This window comes from Bos javanicus, chromosome 24 (genome assembly GCF_032452875.1).
Source record: "Bos javanicus breed banteng chromosome 24, ARS-OSU_banteng_1.0, whole genome shotgun sequence".
Lineage (NCBI taxonomy): Eukaryota > Metazoa > Chordata > Mammalia > Artiodactyla > Bovidae > Bos > Bos javanicus.
In genome coordinates, this window is record NC_083891.1 from 25,393,479 (window position 1) to 25,405,002 (window position 11,524).

Here is an 11,524-nt window from a genome sequence, read left to right on the forward strand (position 1 = left end):
TCACAACTGGAGAGTAGCCCCTGCTCACAGCAACGATCAAGCACAGCCAAAGACCAATTAAAAAAATAAATTTATAACTTTTTGAACTAGAGAAGAGGCATTTGGCTGCAAGAGGCAAACAATAGGGAATTTTAACACAAAGCGCAGAGGAAGAGGAGGAGGGTGTTTAGAAGGGAGCTTTCATCCTTGAAGGAGAAGGGCTATGGGTGAGCCAGCGTGGCTGTACTGGGGCAAGTGGACCCAACCCTGCTGCCACCAGACAGCAGTCTGTCCCAGTCTGTTTTCCAGCAGCCCTCTGGAGGAGCTGCACAGAAGTGAGGAGAGATCAATAACCACATTTTCCAAGTTCAGAAAGACCAAGCCTCCTGAGAGCAAAGCTGCTGATCCATGCCACCATCTCGTGCGGGCATCTCGTCTACCCCGCCACACCTGCCTGAATTCTAGGTGCAGGTGTGTGGCAGGGTGGAGAGGAAAGTTACCTCTGGGGACATGTATTTCCTTCTTGGAAGTTAAGAGCCATGATCTGCAGAAAAAAGCAAATTTGAGTGTGAGAGGGAGATGTAGTGAGTAGGTGTGAAACCACACACTTAAGATGGGACTGGAACCCAGTCTTCCAACTGGCGGAAACGCTCAATTCAGATGTGATGATGGGTGACAAGATTCAGCTAACCTTCAGATTGGATGGAAACAGGTGGTAGAATCAACTGATGACTTAGTGCCTGGAACAAGAACTGAATGGGCCAAGAATGCCACTATAATGAGAATAGGTTACAGGCCCAGCTAGATTCCTAAACCCTGGGGTGGAGGAGCTTTACGATGTTTTTAGCCAAGACACATAGCTTGAACTCCACTTACATCTCCTTTATGTTGGTTTCCAGTGCTAATGTCTGCTGGGAGAGCTGACATTAGCTCTGGCATTTGAAAGGCTTTTGGTAGCTGCTTCTGGATTTGTGTACTGACCAATTTTTCAAAGGCTAGATAACCATCCCCGAGTTAGATACTTGAAGTGTTTTTTATCTACTTGTAGGTAAGTAAAACCATTTAACATACATATTTGTCACACTGTCTTTGGTAAAATATTTTTAAGTAAATTATACTCAATATAACATTTGATTCCCAAGGCACAGTGTTCAAGACAGAATTTCCTTTTAGGTTGATAAGAGTAATAAGATTTAAGTCTTAAATTTAAGCACAATATTATAAACTTGAATTTCCCAAATTGTCTTCCACTGAATAGGGTGTTAATAGGTATTAGGTGAAAAAGTAGGGAAATACGGAATTAAACTAAAAAGTTATCTTTATTGCTCATGTGTATTTATGGGGAATTTCCCAAACATATTCATAGGGACCAGGCCTTACTAAACAAAAGCGTTTTTTTGAAACTAATGGTATGCTCATAGACTAGGGATTGGCAAACTTTTTCTGCAAAGTGGCAGATAGTAGTTTAGGTTTTGTGGGTCATACAGTCTGTTGCAACTACTCAGTTCTTGCCATTGTAGTGCAAAAGCAGTCAAACACAAAATGTAAATGAATGTGACTATTTTTGTAAATACACACCTATTTCTGTAAATAAAGTTATTTTAGCTTTGACACTGAGGGATACTCTTGGCGTATCTTGGGGATTGGACAAAGCTAGAGGAGAAAGGAGAGAGGACTACCTTGTTGTTCTTGTTTAGTCGCTCAGTCGTGCCCAGCTCTTGCAACCCCATGGACTGTAACCCACCAGGTTCCTCTGTCCATGGGATTTTCCAGGCAAGAATACTGGAGTGGGTTGTCATTTCCTTCTCCAAGGCCTACCTGAGGGAGCCACGTTCCTCTGTCCATGGGATTCCCCAGGCAAGAGTACCGGAGTGTATTGCTATGCTATCCCCCAGGGGATCTTCCAGATGGACCCAGGGATTGAACCCCAGTCTCCTACCATTTCTGCATTGCAGGCAGGTTCTTTACTGCTGAGCCACCAGGAAAGTCCTTTTCCTAGGGCACGTTTCCTGTTAAAACATAGCAAGTGGGTCCTGAAACCAACTATCCACTAGAGGGCAGCAGGCGCGCGATTTTGCCTCAGTGCCATCCTTACTGCTTGCCTTTAAAATGTTGGAATTTGCATTTTATGAGATAGCACTTGGTAGAGCTGGGTATCACATCAAACATTTTTTCCTTCTACTGTAGAGAATTAGACAATGATAATTCACCAACCTAAAATTACGATATTAATTCAGAAAATACTTCCTAATTAAAGCTGTTGCTGACTTTAGTAGTCTTTATTTCAGAAAATCAAGATAGATGGGTTTTCTTAAAACAATATTTTAAGACACTATAGTTTTATTGATCAAAAGTCATTTAATTTGTCATTGCACAATCTAAAATGAAGGCTAAAATGGAACTTTGTTAATGAAACCTCTGATAAAATACGTGGGTGAGACTAATTCCATCCCTGTTTATTAGCTGTGGACAAACCTCTTAATGTCTTTGTTTCCTTATAACACAGGATTTTACAATATATTTAAGTGAGATAATGAGTTTTTAAAGTTCTTAGAGCTTGGTTGGTATCCAGTGCATGCTGACTAAGTCAAATCATGCATTGGTGAGCTACTGGAAAATTCCTCCCAGCAGGATATGACATTACAGGGCAAGATGACTTAAACCAGAGGAACTCCCAGGCGATGTGGAGAACAAGAAAACTTACCAGCTTGATTCAATCATTTAGGCAGTTTTTTATTTTATTTTTATTTTTAAAAGTATTTATTTGATTGTGGCAGGTCTTAGGTTGAGGCATGCAGGATCTTTAGTTGCTGCATGTGGGATCTAGTTCCCTGACCAGGAATTGAACTTTGGGCCCCCTGCATGGGGAGCTCGGAGTCTTAGTCACTGGACCGCCAGGGAAATCCCTGAGCAGATACTTTTTAAAAGTATCTCACAATTACCTAAAAGTCATAATCTGGGGCTAAGAAGAACTTGGCATGCATAATCTTTCAAATTTTGAAATAGAAGTTACAGTATTATAAACTAAAACATTGATTTGAAAATCAACACCAAAATTGAGATATCAAGTATAATACTTAAATATTTTAGATATTTAAAGGGAAGTTGGATGGCATCACTGACTCGATGGACATGAATCTGAGTGAACTCCAGGAGTTGGTGATGGACAGGGAGGCCTGGCGTGCTGCAGAACTGAACTAACTGTAATATTTTCTAAGCAGAAATGGAAGGGACTATGATTTGGGGCATATGAGTTTACTTGTGGATAACGAACCATAATCTCTGCACACAAGACTACCTTGGAAGAGCTAGTAAAGATGACTCCTAAGTCTACATGGATTGGAAACCAAGGCATTGCTCCTTCAAACATGAGATCTTGGGAAAGTAAAAGTAACTTAACCACCCACATTAGTCTTCTCATTCATACAGTGTGACAACAATAGTTCCCCTCTCACTGGGTCATTGTGGTGATCAAATCACAAAATTTCATAAATGTATTAGTTCACTGACTGGTAGTGAACACTCAATGATCTGTTATTTTTAAACATGATTTACTTAAATCCCATTTGAGAATACCCATTGTAAGTTCCTCTAATAGGTGCCATTTCAAATGACTATGAACCATAAACCCACAATCAGTTCTATCTATAGCAGCCACTGCACTATTTTAAGTTTCCAATTTTGTTCATGATTATAAGCTTTATTTTGATCATAGGCTTGGGCCTCATGCTCATCGACTTGAGCCTCATGAAGGAAGCAAAAAGATTTGCTCCCTTCATATCATCCTTTCCTTAGTACTAAGAACAGTGCAGGACATATGCTAGAAATTCTTGTTGAATTGAACCGAAGACTTGGTTAAATTACCTTTTGTCTGTGACAAGTAGAATGCATTGTGTGATTAGCAGTGCCAGTGGGCAACAGTTCTTCAATGGCTGTATTTAACGTATGTATAATGCCTTTTAAAAAAATGTTTGTTTATTTTTGGCTGTGCTGGGGGCTTTTCTCTAGTTGTGGCAAGTGAGGGCTACTCTCTAGCTGTGGTGTGCAGGCTCCTCCTTGCAATAGCTTCTCGTTGCAGAGCACGGTCTCTGTGGTGCACGGGCTACAGTAGTTGTATTACGTGGGCTCGGTAGCTGTGGCTCCCAGGCTCTAGAACACAACCTCGATAGTTGTGGTGCACAGGCTTAGTTGCTCCACGGCACGTGGGATCTTCCCAGATCATGGATCAAACTCATGTCTCTTACACTGACAGGCAGATTCTTTACCACTGAGCCACCAGGGAAGCCCTTTACAATGCTTTATAGATGAGAAATATTCATAATTCTGGCACTTAGTTTGATAAAAATGAGCTTTTAAAACTGAATTCACATACTTGGATTCATATGAATTCATTTTCCTGTTAAGAAAATGGAAGAAAACAATAACTAGTCTTTTATCCATGACAAAATTTAAGAGTTGTAGGGAAGTGGAAACATTGCGTTTTCTTCTGTATTTGCCTGTTTTGCTAACATTTTCACTAAAAGTGACTTCAAGTATAGAGTTCTAATGGATCATTCATTCAACAGATATGAATGTAGTTTTGCCTTGGCCCTGTTTTAGGTGCTAGAAACCCCATCCTAGGCATTGGCTGCAGTAATAGCTAATACTGAATTAAAAGATATTAACTTTGGGGGACTTCCCTGGTGGTTAAGTGGCTAAGACTCCATGCTCCCGATGCAGGGCCCCAGGCAGGGTTCAGTCCCCGGTGGGGGAACTGGATCCCACAGACAGCAGCTAAGACCTGGTGCAGCCACATAGATGTCAGGTCAGTCGCTCAGTCCTGTCCGACTCTGCGACCCCATGGACTGTAGCATGCCAGGCTTTCCTGTCCATCACCAGCTCCCAGAGCTTGCTCAAACTCACGTCCATCGAGTTGGTGATGCCATCCAACCATCTCATCGTCTATTGTCCCCTTCTCCTCCTGCCTTCAATCTTTCCCACGCTCTTTTCCAGTGAGTCAGTTCTTTGCATCAGGTGGCCAAAGTATTGGAGTTTCAGCTTTAGCATCAGTGGTTCCAAAGAACACCCAGGACTGATCTCCTTTAGAATGGACTGGTTGGATCTTCTTACAGTCCAAGGGACTCTCAAGAGTCTTCTCCAACACCACAGTTCAAAAGCATCAATTCTTCGGCACTCAGCTTTCTTTATGGTCCAACCCTCACATCCATACATGACCACTGGAAAAACCACAGCTTTAACTAGACAAATGGCAAGGTAATGTCTCTGCTTTTTAATATGCTGTGTAGGTTGGTCATAGCTTTTCTTCCAAGAAGCAAGCATCTTTTAATTTCATGGCTACAGTCACCATCTGCAAGTGATTTTGGAGCCCATGAAAATTAAGTCTCTCACTGTTTCCATTGTTTCCCCATCTATTTGCCAGGAGGAGATGGGACCAGATGCCATGATCTTTATTTTTTGAATGTTGAGTTTTAATCCAGCATTTTCACTCTCCTTTTTCACTTTCATCAAGAGGCTCTTTAGTCCCTCTTCCCTTTCTGCCATAAGAGTGGTGTCATCTGCATATCTGAAGTTATTTGATATTTCTCTGGGCAATCTTGATTCCAGCTTTTGCTTCATCCAGCCTGGCATTTCCCGTGATGTACTCTGCCTAGAAGTTAAATAAGCAGGGTGACAATATACAGCCTTGATGTACTCCTTTCTCAATTTGGAACCAGCCAAATAGATACATACATTTTTTAAAAAATACATTAATTTTTTTACCTTAAATGTGGCACTCTTCAGACAACAACTGTGTGAGTAGTACATTTGTGAAGAATCAGAATTTCATCTTTGAAAGTTATAGGAAAATATTTTGCTATGTGAATTTACTAAACCAAGCAATGAAATCTTTTGTTTACAGTTTTCAAGTCACAACCCTCACATTTTTTGCTCACTTTATTTACATACTGTAAATGCATTCCTTTTGGTGTATGCTTTTGAGTTTTGACAAATACATATAATCATTTGACTGCCATCATGAGTCACTTACAGAAGAGCTCATCACCCCCCCATATCCCCTCATGCTGCCCCTGTTGTTTCCTAGGGCTGCTGTAATAAAGACCGCAAACTGGCTGAATCACACAACAGAAATTAATTTCACGTTGGTTCTGGAGGCCAGAGTCCATGATCAAAGTTGGTAGAGCTGATTCCGAGAGCTGTGAGCCCTGTTAGGCCCCTCTCCCCTCCCTTTGGTTGATTTGCTGGCAGTCTTCGGTGTGTGGAATCACCATCCTATCTCTGCCTTTGTCTTCTCCTGGGGTTCTCTCCGTGTGGATGGCTGTGTCCCAATTTCTCTCTCTTTTTTTTTTATAAACACACCAGTCATTTTGAAGGAAGGGCCCACCCTACTCCAGTATGACTTCATCTTGGCTTATTACATCTGCAATGACCCCATTTCCAATAAGATCACATTTTGAGATACTGGGGGATTAGGGCTTTATATGAATTGGCTTGGGGTGGGGACACTATTCAACTCATGACAGTAGCCAGCCACTACCCCAGCTGTCATCCCTGGCAGCCACCGACCTGTGTTCAGGTCCATAATTGCTCCTTTTTCAGAATGTCATGTAAGTAGAATTACACAGTAGAGATTCTTGTCTCTGGCTTCTTTCATTTAGCATACTACATTAGAGGTTCATACAGATTGTTGCCTGTATCAGTAGCTTATATTCCTTTTTATCGCTGAGGAGTATTCCATTCAATGGATGTACCGAGTTTGCTTATCCATTCACCAGCTGCAGGATATTTGAGGTAATACTAGTTTTTGGAGATCATAAGTAAGCTTGCTATTAACATGCACATTCATGTTTTTGTATGAACGTAGTTTTGATTTTTTCTTTTTTTCTGGTCAGTTCTTAGGAGTGGAATTACTGTGTCACATATACGCAGGTAGTGTATGTTTAACTGGATGAGAAATTCCCAAATTTTTTCTAAGGTGACTCTACCTGTTGCATTCTCACCAGCAATAAATGAGAACTTTTGTTTCTCTGCATTCTTGCCAGCAATTAGTATTTATTTTCAAAACATTTTAGCTATTATAATAGGTACATTAATTCTTAGTGTTTCTTTCTTTCTTTTTTTCTTTTTCTTTTTGGCCACACCACATAGCTTGTGGTATCTTAGTTCCCTGACCAGGGCTTGAACCCATGCCCCTTGCAATGGAAGTGTGGAGTCTTAACCACCGGACTACCAGGGAATTCCCCTCTTAGTTGTCTTAATTAGCATTTCTCTAATAGATATTACTTAAAAATTTTTTTAATATGGTGGGTATCTACTGTTCATACTGTAATTGTTATGCTATGTAAATCCTGTCCTTTCTTGATATTTGAGGACTCACTTTGTATCTTTTTTCTTAGAAGGAAAATCACTTTATTTTCACTACAGGTTGTAAACCTTGTTGTAATATATGAATTAGCATGTGACTTAATAGGCTTTCCCTGATGGCTCAGCAGGGAAAGAATCTGCCTGCAATGCAGGAGAGACAGGAGATGTGGGTTTGATCCCTGGGTTGGAAAGACCCCCTGGAAGAGGAAAATGGCAACCCACTCCAGTATTCTCGCCTGAAAAATCCCATGGACAGAGGAGCCTGGTGGGCTACAGTCCATGGGGTCGCAAAGAGTTGGACGTGACTGAGCAACTGAGCAAGCAAGCAAAAGCATTGCAAGTATTACTGCCTATTAAGAAAATTAGCTTACAAACATGCTTTCTAAAATGTGAATAGATTACAACCTCCAAGCCCACAAAAGTTGATGATTGTGGCTGTTATTTAAATACGGATTTTGAAAAATGCATGATTTTTAGACTATGTTTCTGGAAGGTTACAGAAGAACCCAATCATGGTGATTGCCTCTGGACTGGAAAGTTGATAACAGTGGGACAAGAGTGGAAAGGAAACTTGTTTTTCACTCTGTATTTCAAACTAGGCAAATATCTTTCTTTTCAAAATTGAAATAACTACAAACAAATAGCTTAAAAGCTAATTTCCAGCTTTTAATTAAGCAGTTCTGAATAGGGAATCATGAATTTATACATTTAACAACAAAAATGTTAACTTTTTAGGTTTCCTTAAGAATTTGTTGTTATGAATGTCATGATAGAATGTAGAATTGTCTCATGAAAGAATGCATAGCATCAATATTTACCAGTTTTTGCTGGTAATTACTACAGTTTTCACATTAACTAGACTCATAATAGTCTAGTTTTTCTTTGTCTCTAAATGATGTTTTTGGATCCATTCCCCTTGATGACAAAGAACTGGCGTGTTCCCACAGAGATTCTCACGAATTATTTTACATCACTCATGGGGCAAAACATGTTTCCTCACATAATGCTCAGTTTCATTCTCTAAAGAATCAGTGACCCAAATTCTGTGTAACAGGAACTTGAAGTTTCGTGGCATTGGAAGACTTTGATCTTGAAGCCAGCCCAATAGCAAATGGAAACCAGCCTTCCAAGTCGAAGTCCTTCAATGACCCTTATCCTTGGGCATCAGTTCCCACTGACCTACTTCCCCCAGTTTCCATCTTATCATCTGGCTTCCAGACCTCACTGTCTCCCATTTGGACCGCCTCCAGGCCTGCAATCGTCTGTCTTGTGCAGCTTGGAAAGAGCAGGACTCTGTAGGAGTGAAACAGAAAGACTTCTAGTCTTCTCCACCCCCCACCCACCCCAAATACATACCCCCAACCCACCCAGGCATATTGACTGAAATGTCAGTAACTCTTTCAACATCCTCCTGTCACTCTAAATCTTAACAGCCTCAATTCCATCATTAAAATTTCAAAACACTTCAACAGCCAGCCTTCTGAATGTCATAATGTTAAAGCTCTAGTTTTCTGCTGGGAAGCCTTAAATTGGGCAGGGGGGAGTGTGGCAAACTTCTCCCTTTTTCTAATGTACGCTTCTCCCCTTCTGTCTTGATATGCCTGGCTGCCTCCAAATCTCCCAGAATTTGTCCTCTCTCCCTGAGGCAGTGGGAATCTGGCATTGACGTCCTCTGGGCACTTTGGTCTTGGTAGCTATTTAAATCTCATTCTCAACATCTTGTCCTTGAGATTCTGTATCTTGTGCTCTTTTTATGTAGAGGGGTTTGGTTCATTAAGTGTTTGTTTTTTTATCTGATGGGTGTATCTTTGGTTACATATTCTGCCTGCTCTGTGTCAACATTACTCTGATAATTTCTCTCGTTCTTCCTTTTTCCTTGTAGTATTACATATATGTGTGTATGTATATATTTGTATATTGTTGTTGTGAAAGTCACTCAGTCATGTCTGACTTTGCAACCCCATGGACTATAGAGTCCATGGACTTCTCCAGGCCAGAATACTGGAGTATGTAGCCATTCCCTTCTCCAGGGGATCTTCCCAACCCAAGGATCGTACCCATGTCTCCCACATTGCAGGCAGATTCTTTACCAGCTGGGCCACCAGGGAAGCCCATATATATACACATACATACATATATGTATATACATATATATACATATATGTATATACATATATACACACATACATACATATATATAAAATATATATACATATATGGTGGTGGTGGTTTAGTCACTCAGTCATGCAGTCATGTCTGACTCTTTTGTGACCCCGTGGACTGTAGCCGGTCCATGGGACTTCCCAGGCAAGAATACTGGAGTGGGCATTTCCTTCTCCAGAGAATCTTCCAGACCCAGGGATCAAACCCGGGTCTCTGCATTGCAGGCAGATTCCTTAGCTACTGAGCCACCAGCGAAGCCCAAATATACATTTATAATACCATATTCTAGTACAGTTTCTAAACCCATCTTTAAAAGAAATGAGTTCCTTGATTTATTGTTCCTATTTGCAAGAGGTCCTTGGAGAGAGGGTTGTATGTAGTTGATAATGTTGTATCCCAGTAATTTGTCTTATGATTGAAGGTTTTTTAGATACATATACATCTATAATTTAACCTTTGCTACTTTTTAGCCAACCAAGATTAATAGCTGTAGAAACTGCTGCTGGATATTTTGCCTCCACTCCGCCTCACGGCAAGATTTTTTCTCACAGAAATGGCTTGTCAGTGTAATTTCTTGCTCGGCCCTGCCTTTACTGCTTTTCTTCAGGTTCAGACTCAAACAGGAGACTGTCACCTTGACTTTTTATGACAGAACACACTTCCGGTTTTCCTCAGATACATCTGGTGCTGCTTTTGTGTCTCCTTTTTAAGCTCATTTTCCTTTCTTCAACCACCAACAGTTAGCCCGAATTGTTTGTTTTTTAATTATTTATTTTGGCTGTGCTGGATCTTCGTTGCTGTACTCGGGCTTTCTCTAGTTGCGGCGAGTGGGGGCTACTCTGGTTGTGGTGCTCAGGCTTATTGCAGTGGCTTCTCTTGTTGCTGAGTGTGGGCTCTAGGCGCTTGGGCTTCAGTAGTTGCAGCTCCCGGGCTCTGGAGCAATGGCTCAGAAGTTGTGGAGCATGGGCTTGGTTGCTCTGAGGCATTGGGATTTTCCTGGATCAGGGATCAAACCCGTGTCCCCCGAATTGGCGAATTCTTACCCACTGCATCCCCAAGGAAGTCCCTAGTTGTTTCTTAAAGAGTGAGCTGCATGGGGCACAGAGTGAAGTTTCCACTAAAAGGGGCGTTTGATTCTGCTCCTAATTTCTATTTCCATACTTCTCTGAGATTGGGGGTTAATAAGCTCAGGGAATCATAGGGAAAGTGACCTTCCTCCTGAATTTCTAGGGTGCCAAATTAAGCATTTAAAAATTAACAGTGCTCATGGACTAGATGAATTAATAAAAAGGACAACAGAGAAATAGCTTTATAATAGAAAAAAATTCCAGAGAAATGAGGTAAAATGAATTTTTAGAATATTCTAATATAATAAATGGTATTCTTTAGAAAGTTATTCTTTTATTATGAAAACCAGAATCATAGGCTCAAGGACAGTTAATTAAAATTTAGGGCATGTCTGCTAATCTAAAATGAATTGCAGTTTGGGGAGATCCAAACTTGTTAAGTTTAATATATTAAAAATTGGGACTATCTGCCTAGCATTTAAATTTTTTATGCTGCATGTTTCGTATTGAATCAATTAGAAAATGGGTAACTGCAAATCAGATATGATTTATGAAATAAATGATTATTGCTAATGCCATAATTAATCTAATTAATGTAACGTAATAATTCCTTTATTTTTGTATATAGGAACTTGGAAGGGGCAGCTTTACACAAACACTCATCTGCCTATTTACAATTATTTTAAAATGTAAATTTAGGTCTACCATACAGTGTCAGACTTTATTTTGGGGGGCTCCAAAATCACTGCAGATGGTGATTGTAGCCATGAAATTAAAAGATGCTTACTCCTTGAAAGGAAAGTTATGACCAACCTAGATAGCGTATTCAAAAACAAAGATATTACTTTGCCAACAAAGGTCCGTCTAGTCAAGGCTATGGTTTTTCCAGTGGTCATGTATGGATGTGAGAGTTTGACTGTAAAGAGAGCTGAGTGCCGAAGAATTGATGCTTT